At 47.3% G+C, this 20000-nt stretch overlaps 1 protein-coding gene and 1 pseudogene across 2 annotated transcripts in view; one reads left to right on the top strand and one right to left on the bottom strand.

The window, feature by feature from the left end:
• The window catches only part of aatkb (apoptosis-associated tyrosine kinase b), a gene marked incomplete at its 5' end in the record, with an annotated part of 67642 nt that overhangs the window by 32278 nt on the left and 15364 nt on the right, over nucleotides 1-20000 (bottom strand).
• LOC310774862 (superkiller complex protein 3 pseudogene) lies at nucleotides 5064-9354 on the top strand (annotated as a pseudogene). The gene has a single exon. The product of its transcript is annotated as a superkiller complex protein 3 pseudogene (transcript).

A 20000-nucleotide genomic window follows, 5' to 3' on the forward strand; every position in this document is an offset into this window, starting at 1 on the left:
TTTGACGTTCCAAAAATCTAGCGAGCCCCCAGACGTTCACATTTCGGTACAACATTGGTAATATCATCAGTGACCTCATCAGTGACATCATCAATGACGTCACATGCTGACAGTATTCTGACTTTAATCTGAGAAGTCAGACTTTTTTCCTCAGAATTCTGATTTTTTTGTCTTTGTTTTTCAGAATTTTTAAACCCCCCGCGAATTCTGACTTAAACTCAGAACTCAAATACATTTTTCTCAAATCCTCTTCAGTAGTTTTAAATAGTGTGTGGTGTTAAAAAAATAAAATAAAAAAAATCCAGGCGACCCCGTCCACTTGGGGGTCACGAATCACGACCCCAAGGTTGGGAACCACTGCACTAGTCTTTAGCAACATTATGAACTAATTACTTTTTTAAGTGCCCCCAACATTTTGTAAATGCCCCCCAGTTTTTAGACAACGGGGGCAAAAGTTGCCCCCAAACTATGTTTTAAATGTCCTACACTGAGTACAGTACAGGTAGGAGTCACTGGCTTTAGACTAGAGATGCTGGTTGGACATTTAGTTAGGGGTTTGAGTGGGACTTTGCTGACAGCATCCCAGTCCAGACTCTTATCACGTGCCAGCATAATAACCTGCCTAATCTATCAGTCTAGTCTACTAACTGTAGCTTCTAAACTCATAACAGATGTAGCGGGCACTGGCGGGTGCTATGGGAGGATGCCAGGCTACTCACAGTTCTGGCCCGGTTTCCTTTCCCCGTGTCCAGCTGCAGGGAAGCAGGTCCAGGTGACCGCTGACACCCTTCACCCATCAGCGGCCAGGCGGCTCACTGTCCCCACCACACAGCTAACTGGGCCAAAGCTCTGCGGGGGGAGAAAGGTGAAAGCGCCTGCAAGGCTGGAAGCGGGCCAGAACCAAGCTTTTACAAAGCGAACACAATTAAGGCTGAGAGGCAGACAGAGAGGAGAGGTCAGGAATGAGCGGGACCCATTCCAAAACACTGTCTACCGTGTCGGGCAATGTCAGAATACAGTGTAAGCTATATCCAACTATTTCTGGAATATCATAAAGTACGGTAAATGGATATTATTACCTCCGCCAAACGGAGTTGGCCGAGAGGTTGTCTGACTCACTGGTGCACAGGCTGCGGGGTCTAAAGCTCTGCCATTGGCTCCGACCGGCTCCGACCATTTCAGTCGGAGCGAAGGGAAATCCCTGACCGCTCCCTGCGTGTCGCTCTCAAATGCCTCCGCTGCTGTGAAACAACAACAACAACAACGCTAGCTGCTAGCTAGCATTGCTACACACTGAAAATGGCAAGTTTTGACGAAAATTTGGATTGTGCAATAAAGCAGAGTAAGAGTAAGAGCAGCTAGTCTGCCCAGGGGCGTTTCCAGGGAGTAGCCAGGAGGGGGCACTGCCCAACCCTGAAATCTGATTGGCCACCCCAGGTGCCGCCCCCAAATCCTGAGGGTGCTGGCATCTGTGGCCGACATGACTCTTTTTCAGAGGCTGGTTTTTAAAGCTAGAGTGAAGATACTGCCATCATATTAACTCATTCCCCGCCATTCACGTCAACACGTCTTTTCACCGCCATGCGATAGATGGCGCTCTTGGCCACCTCATGAACCATACTATAGGGTATATTCCTCCGCGAGCCAGAATTATTGCCCCCACAAAACCAACAAGCGTTCTTATCAGCATCGATCTCCCTTCATGGAGGAAGCACATAGACACGTCCAGCCTGGTGCCTCAAAGAGGAGGAGCCGTTTAGAAAAAAACTTATTTTGCCGACATTTCGCCGTGCGCCCCCTGCTGGACTCCAACAGAGAGGCAGGGCTTTCCTCTATTGCATGCATGCACACACGCGCGCGCACACACACACACACACGCGCGCGCGCGCGCACGCGCACACACACACACACACACACACACACACACACACACACACACACACACACACACTGATGTTGTAGATATGGGCATACTGTAGAAGGCAGCTAGAGGAGCAGGATACAAAGAGCATTCTATGTGACATGCAAATGTGACCTACAGCGTCTGGTCCCACGCATACATCAAGCAAGGCAAGGGCCCGAGAATAGAGCACGTTCACACTGTTACATCATATGCTCATGCTTAGGTGTGAATGAATGCATTGATTTCAAAACCCTAACTCATATCCCTACTGAAACATAAGTAGTACCTGAAATCCCTTGCTCATAATTTCAAAAACACAGCGGCTAAATCCTAAAAACGGGAACTACTTTGTTGGAAACTTGACCGGTTTTTGCCAGGCAGCTGGCTGCGGGGCGGGGCCTACACCTGGCTCTGTCTGAGGCTGACTCACTGACAACCCAGAGGACAAAGAGTGACAGCGCTCACTGATGACAACACAATTGTTCCTGTTACATCACTGATGATGACATCACTCCCTGATGACATCACTGCTCACATGACAATCACTCTGGCGGCAGCTGGCTGCCAGGCTAAATCTGGCTCTGTCTGAAGCTGATTGACTGACTGGCGTAGCACCAGAGATAGGCTACATCTGCGCCATTCTGGACTGAAGGAGAATACCGTAATGACACCATTAACGTCACGCCTAGGGCCATACAAAAGTACCTCTACCGACATGGCCTAGCTGTGTTCTTACCAGTTATGGTGTCTGTCTGTCATAGTTCTGTGGTGTTGCAAGGAGGCATTCTTCTTTTTCAATCCAAAATGATGGCAGCGCAGTTGTCAAAAGCATCAGACTTTCATCTCTTGGCTTCTATACTCTTTGGTATCACTGTGGAATCGCTCGCCTCTCTCCCACGGTGCATCAGGAGCAGCGCGGGAGTGAGTTAGAGCAGTCAGCTGCGGTCAGGCGACTGATGCCCGTGACTGACCCACAGGCCTCTGAAGAGCCACAGCATGAGCAAAGTGGTGCAGTACAACCTGACTGTGTGTGTGTGTGTGTGTGTGTGTGTGTGTGTGTGTGTGTGCGTGTGCGTGCACGCACGCGCGCGTGTGTGTGTGTGTGTGTGCGTGTGTGTGTGTGTGTGTGTGTGTGTGTGTGTGCGTGCGTGTGTGTGTGTTGCAGGATTTATATCCTTTCGAGAGCCTTTTTTTTAGACGAGTGAGAGCAATTTTGTGAAGTGATATTTGGTCTTTATCTTGGATTTGGGTTTAGAGTAAGGATTAGGTTTAGGTTTAGCCTGCACGGTAAGACCATCCTGATCATGTGAACTCGCTCCACGGATCAGTCTGGACTTGCACCCGCCCCCATGCAGCCATTTCCAGATATCAGCATATCCCCGGGCCAATCAGGGACTTGCGCCGTAGTTGACAATGTAACCGGCCAATCAGGGACGCCGCTGGCAAAACTAATGGCATCTCCCAAAGCAATGAGTAAACAGCCATAAATGCAGTTATTGCAGAAATAGACTCAATAACAAGAACAACAGTATACATGCACCAGCGGGGTTTCTCGGCAGAAAAGACCCTTTCGCCGAGTGGATTTGGATTGGATTTGGTGATGCCGATTGGCTGAAGGAGTTGTCTGTCAAGCAAAAGTACTCCCGCCCACTGACATCGATGTGAGCGGCTGGAAACAGAATGTGAGATCACATGATCAGGATGGTTTTGACCCGGGCTAGTTTGGGTTCGGGTTAAGGAATGAATAGAACCAATGGAAAGTCCTGACCAATATAGTAAGACTTGCGTGAGGGTGTGTGCGTGCCAGAGATGGAGAGCTTCTCTGCTCAGAGCCAAGAAGGCCACTACATCACAAATGCTGCTCTGTTCAGATAAATCACCCCCACCAGCCCACCAGCCCCCCTCGCTCCTCCTCCTACTGCTGACGCCATGCTTCCATCAGAGACGGAGAGAGAGGGAGAGACTTGGAAGAGAGGGAGGAAGTCTGATCACTGGAAAAGACAGAAACAAAAGAAAAAGAGAAAAAGGAGAAAACGTTGATGGTGACAGGGTGAGAGGGGAACGGGACGATGGTGAGGATGAGGAAGGGTTGGTATGGCAGTGGTTCTCAACATGAGGTCTGGGGACCACCAGGTTTCCTTGAGAGGGTTCCAGGGGGTCCCCAGCAAATAATGTTAAACTTCAGCATTATTTTATTTACAAGAAGTGAACACAATAGGAGAAGGATGACTGTTCTGATCATAGTTTCACTGTTATCTCTACAATACAGATAGTCATGTATGTGATTCTGGACAAAATCATTGCCATAATAATAAATAATTCAATCTTCCTGGCAACTTCTCTCCACAATAAAGAAATGGCTGAGCATTCCCAGACAATCGTGTATACAGTAAAGGTACCGGGGGTTTCCACTTGCCAGGGAGCATAGTACACAGTTATGGCTTTGAGATAGTTTCATCTGAAATAATTTATGAGATGGCTTGATTTGAATATTAAGGTAGGACATGTGTTCATTGATTGATTGAATTATTTTTTATGGCTAGATATGATTTTGTCCAGAATCACATACATGACTATCTGTATTGTACAGATAACAGTGAAACTATGATCAGAACAGTCGAAATTCTCCACTTTGGATAACTGCTCCTGACATGGAGCAGACCACTTTGAGCAGAGCAGAGGGGAGGACTGGAGTCTCCGCCTCTCACCCCATGACATTATCCACTTGCCAGTAGGGGAAAAACCCCCTTATAAAAATTGGCCACTCCTATCCCCCTTCAATATTGAAAGTGTTAGATTGACCCACAATATCTATTACAAACACAAGCACCTTATGCGGCTGGTAGCAACATGTTGTAATGTTGAACGTTGATGATGTATGTGCTTTTTTCCTTTGCTTTTCTTTCCTGTGTCTGAGCCTGTTTGTTTATCTTGTTTGTGTATTATTATTATTATTGTTCTAGAAAAATTGAAAATAAAATATTGGGGAAAAAGTGTCACGTTGTGATGTTGACTTTGTGACATCATCAGTGATTTATGACATCACTGATGATGTCACTAGTCACAATAAAAAACCAACACACACTTCACAGGAACATCCAGAAGAACAGTTGCCAACGTGTGAATGGTTTGTATTTGCAGGTCACAGGATATGTGTGGGATGTCGAGTAAAAAAGTGAAAGCTGCACTGAAAAGTGCTAGAGAAGCCATAAAAAACAAAGAGTTCAAAGAGGCTGTGAAGCACTGTGTGGCTGTTTTGAAGCTAGAGAAAAACAACTATAACGCATGGGTGTTCAGGGGCTTGGCAGCCAGTGAACTGGAGCAACCAGACCAGGCACAGACAGCATACAGAAAGGCACTGCAGCTGGAGCCTGAGCAACTGCTAGCATGGCAGGGCTTAGCTAATCTTTACGAGAAGACTGGCCAGTGGGATTTCAAAACCGAGCTGCCTGACGTCTATCAGAAGCTTACCGAGCTATATGCAAGTTCTGACAAAACCAAATGTTACGAGGTGTTCAAAAAACTGTCCGATATGTATCAATCGGACAAAGAATATTTAAAGTTGGCAAAGGTTTGGATTCGGCTCATCCAACTGAAGGAGGAGGAGGCTGTGGAGAAGACCGAGCTGCTGCAGCTATGGCAACAGATGGCCCGTCTCCTCTCAGACTGCATGGCTGTGGACGAGCAGGATCATGAAACTCAACAGCATTTACTGACAGCATTTGAGAAGGCCATGGCTCTCACCGATCCTGTGCCAGGAGACGAACACAGGAAGGTCTCAGCCGACTATATCACATGTCTTTCTAAACTGTCACATGAAGAAGCCAAAATGAAAGAGGCATGTGAGTCCATGCTGTCCCTCTACCCCAACCACAGGTATCCTCTTGAAATCCTCTGTTCTCACTATCTCAAAACAGGCATCCAGAGTGAGGATGCAGGCAGCTGTTTCTCCCGGCTCCTGGAATTGGCCCCCGACAGTGGGTTAGGTCATTTGGTTCTGGGCAATAAAGCTCTACAGGAGGGCAAATATGAAGTTGCCATAAAGGACCTGGCACAAGGGTTGAAGAAATTGTGCTCCAGTACAGGGTGGTGCAGCCTGGCACAGGCTCAGTTCCACTTGCACAGATACTCTGACAGTGCTACATCCTGCTCCCAAGGTCTGACACTATGTGGGTCTAGAGAGGAGGAGCTACGGCTGAGGCTCCTGAAGCTGAGGCTGGAGGCCCTGGTCAGAAGTGGGGAGAAGAAGGCTGCAGACCAGGCCTTGGAGATAATCTCACAGATCCCAGATGGTGAAAAGGACCCAGTTCTGGTAGCCTTTAAAGGAAGAGCCTATCTGAACAAAGGACAGGTTGATGAAGGACTTCAGGTGTCTTCCGAGCTGCTCGCCTCTAACCCTAACCTGGCCCAGGGGTTGGCACTGAGAGGACTGGCAAAGTTAGCCCAGGGCCAGCACCAACTGGCAGAGCAAAGTTTCCTGGATGCAGCATGCCAGAGCCCAGAGAGTGGGGAGTACTATTTCCTCCTGGGACAGCTCTACTGGGACATGGGAGAAGAGACCCGTCGAGACCGGAGCAAAGCCTATTCACACTTGCTCAAGGCTGCAAAGCGAGACCCAAACCTTGGCTGTGTGTTCCGCTACCTTGGACATTATTACCGGGAGGTAGCAAAGGATTGTGGTCGGGCACGAGGCTGCTATAAAAAGGCCTTTGAGTTGGACAGCAGCGATGCCACGTCCGGAGCTGCCTCTGTGGATCTCAGTATGGAGCAGGAGGACATGGACACTGCCCTGGCAATACTTCAGTCGGTGATAGAGAAAGCCACTCCAGGCTCCGCTAAGTGGGCCTGGATGAGACGAGGTCTTTACCACCTGAAGGTTGGACAGCATCCACAAGCTATTACTGATCTGCAGGCAGCATTGCGAGCAGACTCTGAGGACTGGGTGTGCTGGGAGTGTTTGGGCGAGGCCTATCTGAACCGCCGGAGCTTCGCGGCAGCTCTGAAGGCCTTTGGCAAAGCCCATGAGCTTCAACCCTCGTCCATCTACAGCGTCCACCAGACAGCAGCAATCAAACAGATTCTGGGCAAGTTCAAAGAGGCTGCGGCAGAGTACTTGCAGATCACGACAAGAGAGGACTATGTCCCTGCTCTCAAAGGTCTAGGGGAGTGTCTGATCTCACTGGCAAAAGGTTTAATGGGAGATTACAGAGATGGACGGGCTATAGACCTAATCCAACAGGCTATAAAAAACATCTTCAGAGCAGTGGAGCTGCGTCCAGAAATGTCCTGTTTGTGGAAGCTGCTGGGAGATGCCTGCACTACGGTCAGCACCGTGTCTCCAAACAGAGCCCGGGTTCTAGTGCCAGGCCCATTGGCTGGGTTAGCCCCCGCCACCGAGAGCCACACACTCAACCAGGCCCAGACACTCAAAGTCGGCGAACGGTGCTATGGGCATGCTTTGAAGCTGATGCCTAAGGCCCCCAACCTTTGGTTCGACCTGGGACTCAACTATCACCGCCAGGCCAGCCAATCCTGCCCTAGAGAGGGAGACCAGAACTCCCCAGCCTTGCTCCTGGAGAAGTCCCAGCATTGTTTGAAAACAGCTATCATAATGGACAGTGGCAACCACAACTACTGGAATGCCCTGGGAGTGATTGCCATGAGCAAAGGGCTTGAGAACTTTGCCCTGGCTCAACATTGCTTCATCAAGTCCATACAAGTCGACGCAAAGAATGTTGTTGCCTGGACCAACCTTGGTGCCATGTATTTGAAGAAGGAAAATATAGAGCTTTCACATGAGGCCTTCAAAATTGCCCAGTCTTTGGAGCCGCTTTGTGTGACCTGCTGGATCGGACAGGCGCTGATAGCAGAGACAGTGGGAAGCGACGCCTATGATACCATGGACCTCTTTAGGCACTCCAATGAGCTCATCACGCATACGGAGGGAGTGAAAGGCTACGCCTACTGGGTGAGTGCCACCCTACTGGATAAGAGCAACAGAGACTCTGAGCTGTACCGCTGCAACATAGTCCAGATGAATGCTGTCTCTGCTGCTCAGGTGGGGCTCAGCAAGTACACAGAGAGGATCCAGTCTGACCCTGATGCCTTCATTATGCTGGGCTACCTGAACGAGCATCTGCAGCTGAAGATGCAGGCTGTACATGCTTACCAAAGAGCTGTCGAGCTGCTTCAGTCCATGTCCTCTACAGAAGAACTGGCTTTTGCGCTGGGCTGCTATGGTCGTGCATTGTGCACCTCAGGCCAGTGGGACGAGGCGGTGCGTGTTTACTCTTCCACTCCGCTACAGGAGCTCTATGATCTGGCTGGACTGGCTCTGGCCTACTGCAGGGCAGGACTCATCCCAGAGAGCATCAACACCTATGATCGTGCCCTGGCTGTGGCCTCCAGTGAGAAGGACACGGCTCACATCTTGACAGCTCTGGCCCTGCTCCAGCATAGGCAGGGCAACGTCGACCCAGCCAAGACTCTGCTCTTTAAATGCTGTGAGTTCAAGGAGCCTGTCCCAGAGTCTCTGCTGTGTTTATGTGCACTGGGTTTGGTCCGCGGTGACGCTACGCTCGCTGGTGCTGCTCTGACAGAGCTGCTGAAGCAAGGCTCGGCCACCCGGAGCGCTGTGGAGCAGCGATGTCTGCTCACCTGCACCCTGCTGGCCCTGCAGGGCAACTACAGTGCTATGCAAAGAGAGGCTTCCAGAGCCATACACAGCAATCCAGGCAACCCATCTCTATGGGCCTTGCTGTCCAGAGTGGTATCACAGTACTACCCCGCCAAAGCCAATGGTGGAGCGATGGCAGGCCATGTCGCCTGTCTCACCAGTACGACCCAAGGAAAGAAGGCATTGTTGTACAGTGGAGTGAACCAGCTGGCTAGTGGGAGACACTCGGGAGAGGACAGTCACAGGAATGCACTGAAGACCATGCAGAGAGCTGTGCTGCTCTCCCCTGATGATCCAGCAGCATGGGCGGGATTAATGGCTGCCTGTCACATAGAAAACACTTCCTGTTTGCTTGCTGGCTCTGCTCCTCGCAGACTAGGACTGGACCACACCCTGATGTCAGTGGTCTCTGAGAAAGTGCGTAGTGTGGAGGAGATAGAGCGCCCTCTAGCCCAGGCTCTGGAAGGCTGGGTGCTACAACAGGCAGTGACTGCTCTCACACTGGGGGGACAACTGGAGCAGGCAGAGGCCCTCTGCTCACAGGTGCTGAGTGTTTCTCCAGAACACCCAGTAGTGTTGCTGTCCCTGAGACAGGTGCAGTGTCAGCGCCTCCTCTTGGCCAATGGTGCTACTACTGCCCTCCCAGACACTGCTCACTGTGCTCGAGCGGCTCAGCAGCACTGTCATGGTTAACCCCACCAACGTTGGGGCACGGCATTGGCTGGCTGCTGTGTATGCTAGCCAGGGCCTGCTGGTCCAGGCAGTCCAGGCTTAAGAACATTGCCTGGAGCTAGCCTCAGAGCTGGGCCTACATAGCAGAAAACAACCAGGAGCTGATTGATGGATGCCTTTTTGGTACATGCCAAAACGAATAGAGATCAAAGATTGCTGGAGTTACATTCACTGCTGCTTACACCTCCTCCTCATCCTGAATCCCAACCACACACAGGTCCACTAGCAAGCCTATAACTGTCTATGGATTTAGGCCATCACTAATAAATTCACTTTTTGTCTTAATTCAGCATTCATTCACGAGTCTCGACTAAATATGTATTGAAGTTGAATGTGTGGGGCACACACAGTACTAATGATGCCCATTGGACAGTAAGGCTGTGATGTTATCAATATGCGCCAAACACATGTGAACTGCATGTGACTCATGCTGGCCACATGATAACAGTCTGTCTACTGGACAAAGACAAAGGCAAGCTGCCATACATCTGCCATGCACACTAAATAGTACAATAATCCTCTTTCTGTTCATTTCTTTACATGAATATTATTATGCTGAATCTATGTAGAGACAGACAGACAGACAGACAGACAGACAGAATAGAATAGAATAGAATCGAACAGATCAGGTATGGTATGGTATGGTATGGTATGGTCTGGTATGGTATGGTATGGTATGGTATGGTATGGTATGGTATGGTATGGTATGGTCTGGTATGGTATGGTATGGTATGGTATGGTATGGTATGGTATGGTATGGTGTGGTCTGGTATGGTCTGGTATGGTATGGTCTGGTATGGTATGGTATGGTATGGTGTGGTCTGGTATGGTCTGGTATGGTATGGTATGGTCTGGTATGTCTGGTATGGTATGGTCTGGTCTGGTCTGGTCTGATATGGTATGGTATGGTATGGTCTGGTATGGTATAGATGGTATGGTATGGTATGGTGTGGTCTGGTATGGTCTGGTATGGTATGGTCTGGTATGTCTGGTATGGTCTGGTATGGTATGGTCTGGTATGGTCTGGTATGGTATGGTGGTATGGTCTGGTATGGTCTGGTATGGTATGGTCTGGTATGGTATAGATGGTATGGTATGGTATGGTGTGGTCTGGTATGGTCTGTCTGGTATGGTCTGGTATGGTATGGTCTGGTATGGTCTGGTATGGTATGGTGGTATGGTCTGGTATGGTCTGGTATGGTCTGGTATGGTCTGGTCTGGTATGGTATGGTGGTATGGTCTGGTATGGTCTGGTATGGTATGGTCTGGTATGGTATGGCAGTGGTTCTCAACATGGGGTCCGGGGACCACCAGGGGTCCTTGAGAGGGTTCCAGAGGGTCCCCAGCAAATTGATGAATTGTTAAACGTCAGCATTATTTCATTTACAAGAAGTGAACACAATTAGGAATGACAGTTCTGCTCATAGTTTCACTGTTATACTCTACAATACAGATAGTCATGTATGTGATTCTGGATAAAAATCTGATTTACTTTGGAGAGATCAATGTGGACTAAATTAGGGGTCCCTGATATGGAAGGTTGAGAATCACTGAGATATGTAATCTAATCAAACAAACAAACAAACAAATTATTCTACAAATGCTTCTTATTCCTATGTGTCTTGTAAACCCATGGGGGTTGGGCACCTAGACTGCATGACAGGTAAATAAATCAATCAATCAATCAATCAATCAATCAATCAATCAATCAACCTATTGAAGGCTTAGCCGATGAATACTGTGATATGCAGTCCTGTCGCGTTGGACAAAAGTGTCTGCTAAATGACGTAATTGACAGTAATGTAATATGATCAACACTATCAGTGGCGTGCCTGACCAAGTTGGTGCCCTAGGCAAGATTTTTGCTGGTGCCCCCCCCACCCCTCAGTCAGTGGAGTGAGCATCAAAACAAACTGACGTCATGTCACCGCTAAAACTGCTGCCTGCAGTGCAGGCTCAGAATCGCCCTTCCCCCACTCTGGGAAAAAGCTCCGAGCAGGTAGAAGGGGGCGCGGCTGCGCAGGGGGTGGGGTGGTATGGATTAGGGACCATGGTGAAAGTGCTGCAGCCCAGGCAGCCAGAAAGCCAGAATTAGAAAAATGATTTCACTATTATTTAAAGACTTAAGACGTTGTTGTGCTTATTTTTTGTCTACTATTGCAAAATAATAGTAGGCCTATTATCTATTATCTATATTTTTTTACCCTCTCTGGTGCCCCTAACGGCTCAAGCGCCCCTAGTATTTGCCTAGTTCGCCTAATGGATGGCACGCCACTGAACACTATGGTGAAACAGTGAGTGAGTGAATGAGTGAACCATTCCGAACACGGCTAACGTCTCCGCCTATGGAGGACATAAGATGGCTGCCCTCTGCTGTGGATCACCATGCCTGTGCTGCTGGCCTGCTGTGAAGCTCATCTGACTCTCCCTCTGTACGTCTATGTCACCCTGAACAAAATCCCTGTGCCAAGTGAGCACCACCTCTCCCCTGCTTTAGAGCTCTCATCTCCCTGTGCCAAGTGAGCACCACCTCTCCCCTGCTTTAGAGCTCTCATCGCAAGTGTCACAATGAAAAGCAGCGCAGCTCCTCCTGACACCCTCCTCCCACTCATCTGTCATCTGTCATTCACAGGCTTTAAGGGGGAGATGTAATAGCCTGTCTCTCTCCAGTAGGCCGTGCAGCGCCACATCCTCCAGTGTACCGTGGTGCTATGCTGTTTGGAGCCGTCACACAGAGGCTTTGGAGGAGGAGCTAATTCATATCAGGTGGCAGTCGGGTCCGCCCACGTACTCTAAGCTAATCACAGGAAGCTGTAATTCAGAGCTGCTAAGCATGGAACATGCCTCCCTAGAGCAGCCATATTATCTATGTTCAGCAGCCCCGTACAAACAGCCGCGTCAGCGTTTCTTGCCGACTACGTAAGACTACGGTTGTTTCGGTGGGCATTTTGTGCACGAGTTTGTGCAAATCTGTGTGTGTGTGTGTGCGTTAGTGCGTGTGTGTGTGTGCGTGCATGCGTGTGTGTGTGTGTGTGTGTGTGATTATAGCATCTACCTGACATTTCCCTACCCTTCCTCCAGCAGAGCTGTGCTTCAGTATGCAGAGAGTGCGGCACTGGCTGTCTGTTCCCTTTAGCAGACAGCTTTGACCCGAGGCTACGCTCAGCGCTTCCCCGGCCCAGATAACACACCGCCTAGCCCAAAAAGAGACACCCCATCACTGTCGGGCTTTATTCAGCTGTAACAAACCCCCCCCCCCCCACCACGACAGAGGCGTGTCTGAGCCGAAGCGGCCATTAGTCTAATAACCTGCTGTCATGGCTGATTGTGGTTGTCGCTGTCTGTTCGGTGGCACCGCCACACTTTGAATAGACAGTCAGTGAAGGGATGGTGACAATTCAGCAGGCAGGATACAGTAAACAGCTGCTGTCACACTTGGGAACACATCATCTCTGAAGCCCAGCTAGCAGTCAGCAACTTTGGGGATATTTGTGCTCGCTTATAAACTGCGGGGAATCAACTGGATGTGTATGTCCTCATAGTGTGTGTGTGTGTGTGTGTGTGTGTGTGTGTGTGTGTGTGATATCTTAAAGGTCGCACCACCGGGAGGAGCAGCCTTACATGCCTCCCTCTGACCTCGCATCACAAAAAACATGAATGCGAGTCACCCCCTTCTTCTTCTCTTGTGCGCTCTTTTCGCGGGGCCTACACGTTGCAGCGCCGGCTGCTGGCTGTCTCATCTGGGGAAGAGGGGATTTGCTCTGCGTGTGGACACCTCTGAAGTGTCTAAAACAGCCGAAGAAGCTTGCTTGCTTTGACTCTATACGGGGATCAATAGCAGTTTTGTTGTTTGTTTTGTAGGCTTAGAAAAGTGCCCCCGCAAAGCTGTTGGGAGGACTTTTACTTTGAAATAAACAAAAGGGATGGAAGCGCGGGGGAAGAGGTTGTGTGATCGCAGCAGTTGTGTCTAAATGAGCCCTTTTCACAGCCGCCATTTTGTGTCTAAAAGGCAGGGTAAACACAGGTGCAATCAACGCACTAATTAGGGCCCCAGCACTCCAGTACCTAAATGGACTGGAAGTTGGAAACGCTAATTAATGGCTGCTGTGGAAAAGGCCTATTGGTGTGTGTTTGTGAAGAGAGGAGAGCGCGCGTGCCTGTGTGTGCGTGTGCATGTGCACGCGTGCATGGGTGTGTGTGTGCGTGTGGCTGCTAACAAGAGGGAGCTGTACTTCTGGCATTTTATAAATGTCCTCTAAGGTCACACTACAACAATGATGTCACATCTGCTAACTGTGCCCGCGTGCATTTAGATACATGTACATGTAAGATGAGATGAAAGATGAAACTTGATTGAGTTGAAGCTTTAGGCTACTGATCCCAGTGGGTAAATTAGATCATTGCAGTAGCAAAATAATAGAGTTTCTCCAGGAAAAAAATAAGATGATGCGATTTAAGCACACAAACAGAATATGAAACAAGCAATAAAGGACGGTGTAGAGTAGAAAAAATAATGAAAATAATAAAGCAATAAGGGCAATAAAAGCAAATATAATCGGCTGTAGGGTTCCCACAGTGTACTGTAAGAGTGGGAAATATGGGAGAGACTATGGAGTATTTACATCACATCATAGACATAAATAATATGGACGTATCTATCCCAGTGGTTCTCAAATGGGGGTCCGCGGACCCCCAGGGGTCCGTGGCACTTTGCCAGGGGGTCCGCGAAAAGTTTTCAAGTAAAAAAAAAAAAAAAAATTTTAAATAAAATGCTACATGTTACTTATTCCTTCTCAAACTACTTCCTACATGGTGCTAGTCTATCAAAATATCTTGGCTGTCATTGATTGTGTTGCATAGTGGTTTTCTGTACTGTTGACAAATTGTGATATTGTAAGTCGCTTTGGATAAAACAAAAGTGTCTGCTAAATGACGTAATGTAAATGTAATGTAATAAAAAAAAAAAAATTTTTTTTTTTTGCAAAATCTTCATAGTTCAACGAAAATAGTTTATGCTTTAAATCTAAAATGGTTCATGGATTACATTCTAATAACAAACCTATCAAATTAAAAGTCAAGCACGTTACCGTGGAAACAATTAAGCTTAGCCCAAAATCACAAATCAGAATGAGGGGGTCCCCGGTATATTTTCTATCTTGTAAGGGGTCCTTGGCTGAAAAACATTTGAGAACCTCTGATCTATCCCATTACATTTCGTTTTCCTGGCAGACGAGTTCAAACGGTGGGTGTCACCATCTTGATTTTTCGTCAGCAGAGTGAGACGTGAGATGGGGGTTTCCCAGAGCCGCAGCTCCGCCTGCTATTGGTCCGTGATCGGCAAGCTGCGCGATCACTGGACAGGCGACCTGTCAATCACCCCCCTTCCTATCATCTATTTTACTCCAAACGGGCGAGTTATATAAAAAAAATGACCCTCCTACAGTTGTTATGAAAAGGTGAAATTAGCTATATAAACCAAAACCGTGTTTTGCCCCTCACTGGAAAGATATTTAATCCTGTTACAAAGTCGGGCATTTTAACATGGAGGGAATGCCTACTGCCCCCGACACCTAGTGGCCATTCGAGGGACTACAGCTTTTCAATTCACTTCGGCATCCTCAGAGGGAAGGGGGTGGGCTTGCCCACTGCATCACATGTATGGATTTGCTTGAGCTTGAATGTGCTTGATGTAGTAGGGATATAGATGTAGTATGGAGACATGATAAAGCTATACAGGGCTATACAAATAAACATGATTTTATTGCAGTTGTTCCTTCCTTAACAGTCTTGATTGCTAACTTAAATATGGAATATGTAACAAACATAGTAGCCTATGTAACACTCCTGTGACGTTCAGCCATTCAGTCTTTGTGCTAAACCATGAGGATTTTCATGTTTGTTGGCACGGACACAGACTGTACAAACAGTTACAATTAGCAACAGATGCTAAATGCTTCTTTGAGCCCCGTGGAGAGTTGAAGAAGACCTTGAAGAAGGTCTCTTGACTGAAAGCTTGCATATTAAAAAAGATTTTTTTGCACAGATGTGCGTGTGTGCGGATGCTCTGTTTCATCTAGCCCCATGGAGAGTAAAATACATATTCACTGAATACAGCAGCTTTATTGTCAAGATGTTAAAGTTATAATCCATAACATTTTCATCTAAATAAATGTCTGTGAACTCACTATCTACAGCAGAGGTTCTCAAATGTTTTTCAGCCAAGGACCCCTTACAAGATAGAAAATATACTGGGGACCCCCTCATTCTGATTTGTGATTTTGGGCTAAGCTTAATTGTTTCCACGGTAACGTGCTTGACTTTTAATTTGATAGGTTTGTTATTAGAATGTAATCCATGAACCATTTTAGATTTAAAGCATAAATTATTTTTGTTGAACTATGAAGATTTTGCACACAAAAAAATAAAAAATAAAAAATTATTACATTACATTTACATTACGTCATTTAGCAGACGCTTTTGTTTTGTCCAAAGCGACTTGCAATATCACAATTTGTCAACAGTACAGAAAACCACTATGCAACACAATTAATGACAGCCAAGATATTTTGATAGACTAGCACCATGTAGGAAGTAGTTTGAGAAGGAATAAGTAACATGTAGCGCTTTTTTTTTTTAATTATTATTATTTTTACCTGAAAACTTTTCGTGGACCCCCTGGCAAAGTGCCACGGACCCCCATTTGAGAACCACTGATCTACAGTATCTGATAGTGAGTTAACACAATGGTGATTGAGCCTATGGCCCATTGATGGAAGCCTTTGCATTTTCAGTATTGCAGCATTTATGAACTTGGTGTCTGTGGTGAGTGACAAAGGGTGGGCGGAGCTAACACAATAGACTCACTCTGTAAGGTTACTGTAGATTCACAGAGTGGGCGGAGCTAACACAATAGACTCACTCTGTAAATGGTCTGCATAGGTGACTGTAGGTTCCTGACAACTCTTGTGTGAAGTAGGATAACAAAAAAAAAATCCGGGCTCTGCTGGCATTACGGGTGGTTACTATGGCCCAACAAACTGACTAATGTCACACAAGCCGTTTTCCCACATGCGCTTTGTACCGCTAAATGACCGCAACGTGGTCTAATGCCTGCATGTGGGAAAGTTGTTTTCTGGTATAAGCGCGACCCCGTCATCGCGGAGATTTCACCAGTTTCGAGCCAGTCAGAAGAGCGGTATGGTCTTAAGGGCACACAAGTGGGAAACGGATCCAGTCATTTTCCGCGACAGCGGTCCTTTCTCTCATGGGCGAGGTGTAGCCTACACACGTTGCTTAATGTTCCAGCGGGCATAATCTAATCATTCGCGCACATTAAAGCAAACTGGCGAAATGATCTTGTGATAATATATCAGCTTCATGTGTGGGCATGCTGATTTTCCCCTCTCTCCTCTGCTGCCTGCTCGCTCTCTGGCCACAGTCCGTCCTCCTCCTTCAGTCACAGCCTGACAGGGACACAGACGAAGCAAAAGCACGAAGCGAAATGTGGAAGTATTTTGCTTACGTTGCCGACAGCGAAGGCAAGCCCGGACACATCAAACGAAGCCAGTCTGTAAAAAGTGCTTCAACGCGGGATAAACAAGCAAACTTATTTCACCATTCGGAGTTTTGCCGACACCTCACTCCCCACCCGCTCTGCAGTGCCGCCCCGCCCCCCAACATACAGGCAATTTTGCTGCTAGATTCTCACATGCGAATGGAGAGGTGTGAAGGGAAATGTCCGATATTGACTTACAGGTAATTTTCCGGTACGCATGTGGGAAAACAGCTATAATAACACTGTTTGGATCAGTCAAGAGAGCAAAACTGAAATCTTATGGATTATAACTTTAAATCAAGAATACTACTCAGCAGCACAATACGATGTGAAAGTCAGACATCTCTCATGTTCTTGCAAAAGAGGAAGCAGTGGACTGTGGGTCTCTAAAGCTTACAGCTCACGTGGAGCGCTGCTTCGCCATGACCAGTCAAGTATGACAACAACGCAAGGCTGTATTTAGATGGAGGCCCATTCTGTACGCACGGGTAGATCATTCATGAGACACAAAAGGCACATGTGCACGCATGCAGAGAGACAGACAGATACACCCCCTGGCCCGCACACAAACACATACGACATGGTTCACCTCCCAACCAGGGGGGGGCAGCGTATGAGAGTGTCCCACTGTTTGTGTCTCTGGATGAATCACTCACAACAAGGCTCAATGGAGCGGAAGGAATCATAGCCCACTACACATCGCAGGCTGATAATAAGCACGGTTATTATCCTGCGTGCAGATTTGTTCCCTCCGCTTCTCAGTGTCTGTCCGTCGTCTTTGAGTTTCTCCCACGCTTCAGAAGATGCAGAAGTCAGGAACACTCAGTCAGTCAGTCAGTCAGTCAGTCAGTCAGTCAGACAGTCAGTCAGTCAGTCAGTCAGCCAGTCACTCAGTCACATGGACGTTTAGTGAGTTTAGTGTATAGGGGCCGCAGATAGGGATAGGAAGGTGGTAGAGAGTCGGGATTGGAGGGATGGGTAGGGCCTGGGGGAGTGGATAGGGGGATGTGCAGAGTGGTGGGAGCGGACGTGCTGCCATAGCACTGAATGGCCACACCACTGCGCTGTGGGCTTAAAAGGTTTGCACTTGTTCATTCCCTTCTCCCTCTCTCTCTCTCTCCTTCTACCGCCCCATCCCGCTCTCATCCTGGGCAGGGATGGACCTCGAGAGGTCCTTCATCCTTCTCCCCGTCCCCACCGGTGGTCACTGCACGCGCTCAGATGTGACATAACAGGCGCCACGCTGGGGCCTGTTACATAATACACACCTCGCACGAGCCGGCAGTTACAGGTCACTACAACACATGGGAGACACTGAGGATATATACTGTATATATATATATATACAGTGTATACACACACACACACACACACACACACACACACACACACACAGATGGCACATGCGGTGTCTCCACAGACACACACGCATGCATGCACATATACATGTACATGTACATACACACTCGACAAAAATGCATAAAGCGGCCAATGGCCACACACCTCAATGAACAGTATAGGGCTGTCAAAGAATATTCTATATGCAAATATAAAAATGAAAATAATATTTATAATATATGAAAATGTTATATTAAAATGTATTATTATTATGATGATTATGATTATGATTATTTTAAATTTAACCAGGTAAAGAAAAACTGTCCAAGAGGGCAACATAAAAAACATACATCGTTTGCCTGGTTATTTAAAAACATTACAAAAGTGTAGACTACTACTGTATTAGTACTGACTGAATAAATATGTTGACTTATTATGTTGAAATAAAAAAAGTGTGTTGAAGTAATTATTAAATATAGTATTTAGTATTCGAATATATTCAAACGAATATGTTTGGTTTAGAAGAAATATTCGAATATAATTTTGGGACCATTTTGACAGGCCTAGAACAGTATACTATAATGTACAAGGTATAGAGATACATAAAGGTTGTAGTTGGATCCATGCGCGCTTCAAAATAAACAGAACATCAGCCAATTAGTATTAAAAGTATAGGAGGGATGTCAAGGAAGAAGATGGCATCTGGCTTCCAGCAGATGGTGATTGTGCCCAAATGAGTCTTACAGTCGGGATTGGGAGCCAGTGTTCTCATTAGAGTCAGGGGGGAAGATGGTTTCTGTTTGCTCCTCAACACCACCACATGTCACAGGAATCACTTTGCCCTGACTATTCCCACTCTGGATGATGGCACTTATGTAGCCACGCCCATTTGACCCGGTTGTGTGGTCGCGTCAAAACTTCCGGCTAAAAAATAAAATAAAATAAAATGCCTGGCTGCTCCAATATCATCTAACTCTGAATTAACTAATAATTTAGCCAATCGTATGTAACATACCAAATAAAAGCAAACGGCAATGTCTAAGAATGCGACACCATGTAACTGGCTCGTTAAGTCTCGCATTCCAGGGAATTACGTTAACGTCTGCGGGTCTTATTGACGTTAGTGGCTCGAGCTGCGCTCGGAGGAGAGAAAACCATCTGAAGCTTTCTTTGTTGGAGTCCAGGTATGTTTTACAAGAAAGTGCTCGCCATTGTCGACGATAACGTTATCTGACCTGGCTAACAGTGGATACTCTGCTTGCTTGCTGTGTACCGAGCTCAAAGTAGTAGGCTACGTTCTTTATTTTATCCCCTGCACTGTCCGCTACAAAAACAACTCTCCTATTTTGCGCCGTGACCGCCGGAAGTGTTAACAGGACCCGGAAGAATTTGGCCCCACTGTAAGGTCTGAACATAAGGTGAATAGGATAAAAGCAGCTTGTTTGAATTGTAAAGTTCGTAAGGACTGCTTAGTGATACAGACAAAAAGATAAAAATGGGAACTGACTGTACAACTTGCAAATACTGACCCGCCAGCTGAGCCTGTAATGTGTTGTCATTTTCTTGTTTTTCCCCCCTTCTGTTCACAATGGATAAAAAGCACCTTTTAACTAAGCAACTGGCTGCTGTGAATATAAATGTGTCAGTGTGGAGACTTAAAAGCATCTCTTCACAGCCAGCAGGATCACGGCACGTGCTGCTGAGGAGAGACTGAGGCCGAGCAGCAGGATCACTTCACGTGCTGCTGAGGAGAGACTGAGGCCGAGCAGGTTTGTGAGATTCCTTTGTGATGATTA

This window comes from Poromitra crassiceps (genome assembly GCF_964638095.1).
Source record: "Poromitra crassiceps genome assembly, chromosome: 4".
In the NCBI taxonomy this organism is placed as follows: domain Eukaryota; kingdom Metazoa; phylum Chordata; class Actinopteri; order Beryciformes; family Melamphaidae; genus Poromitra; species Poromitra crassiceps.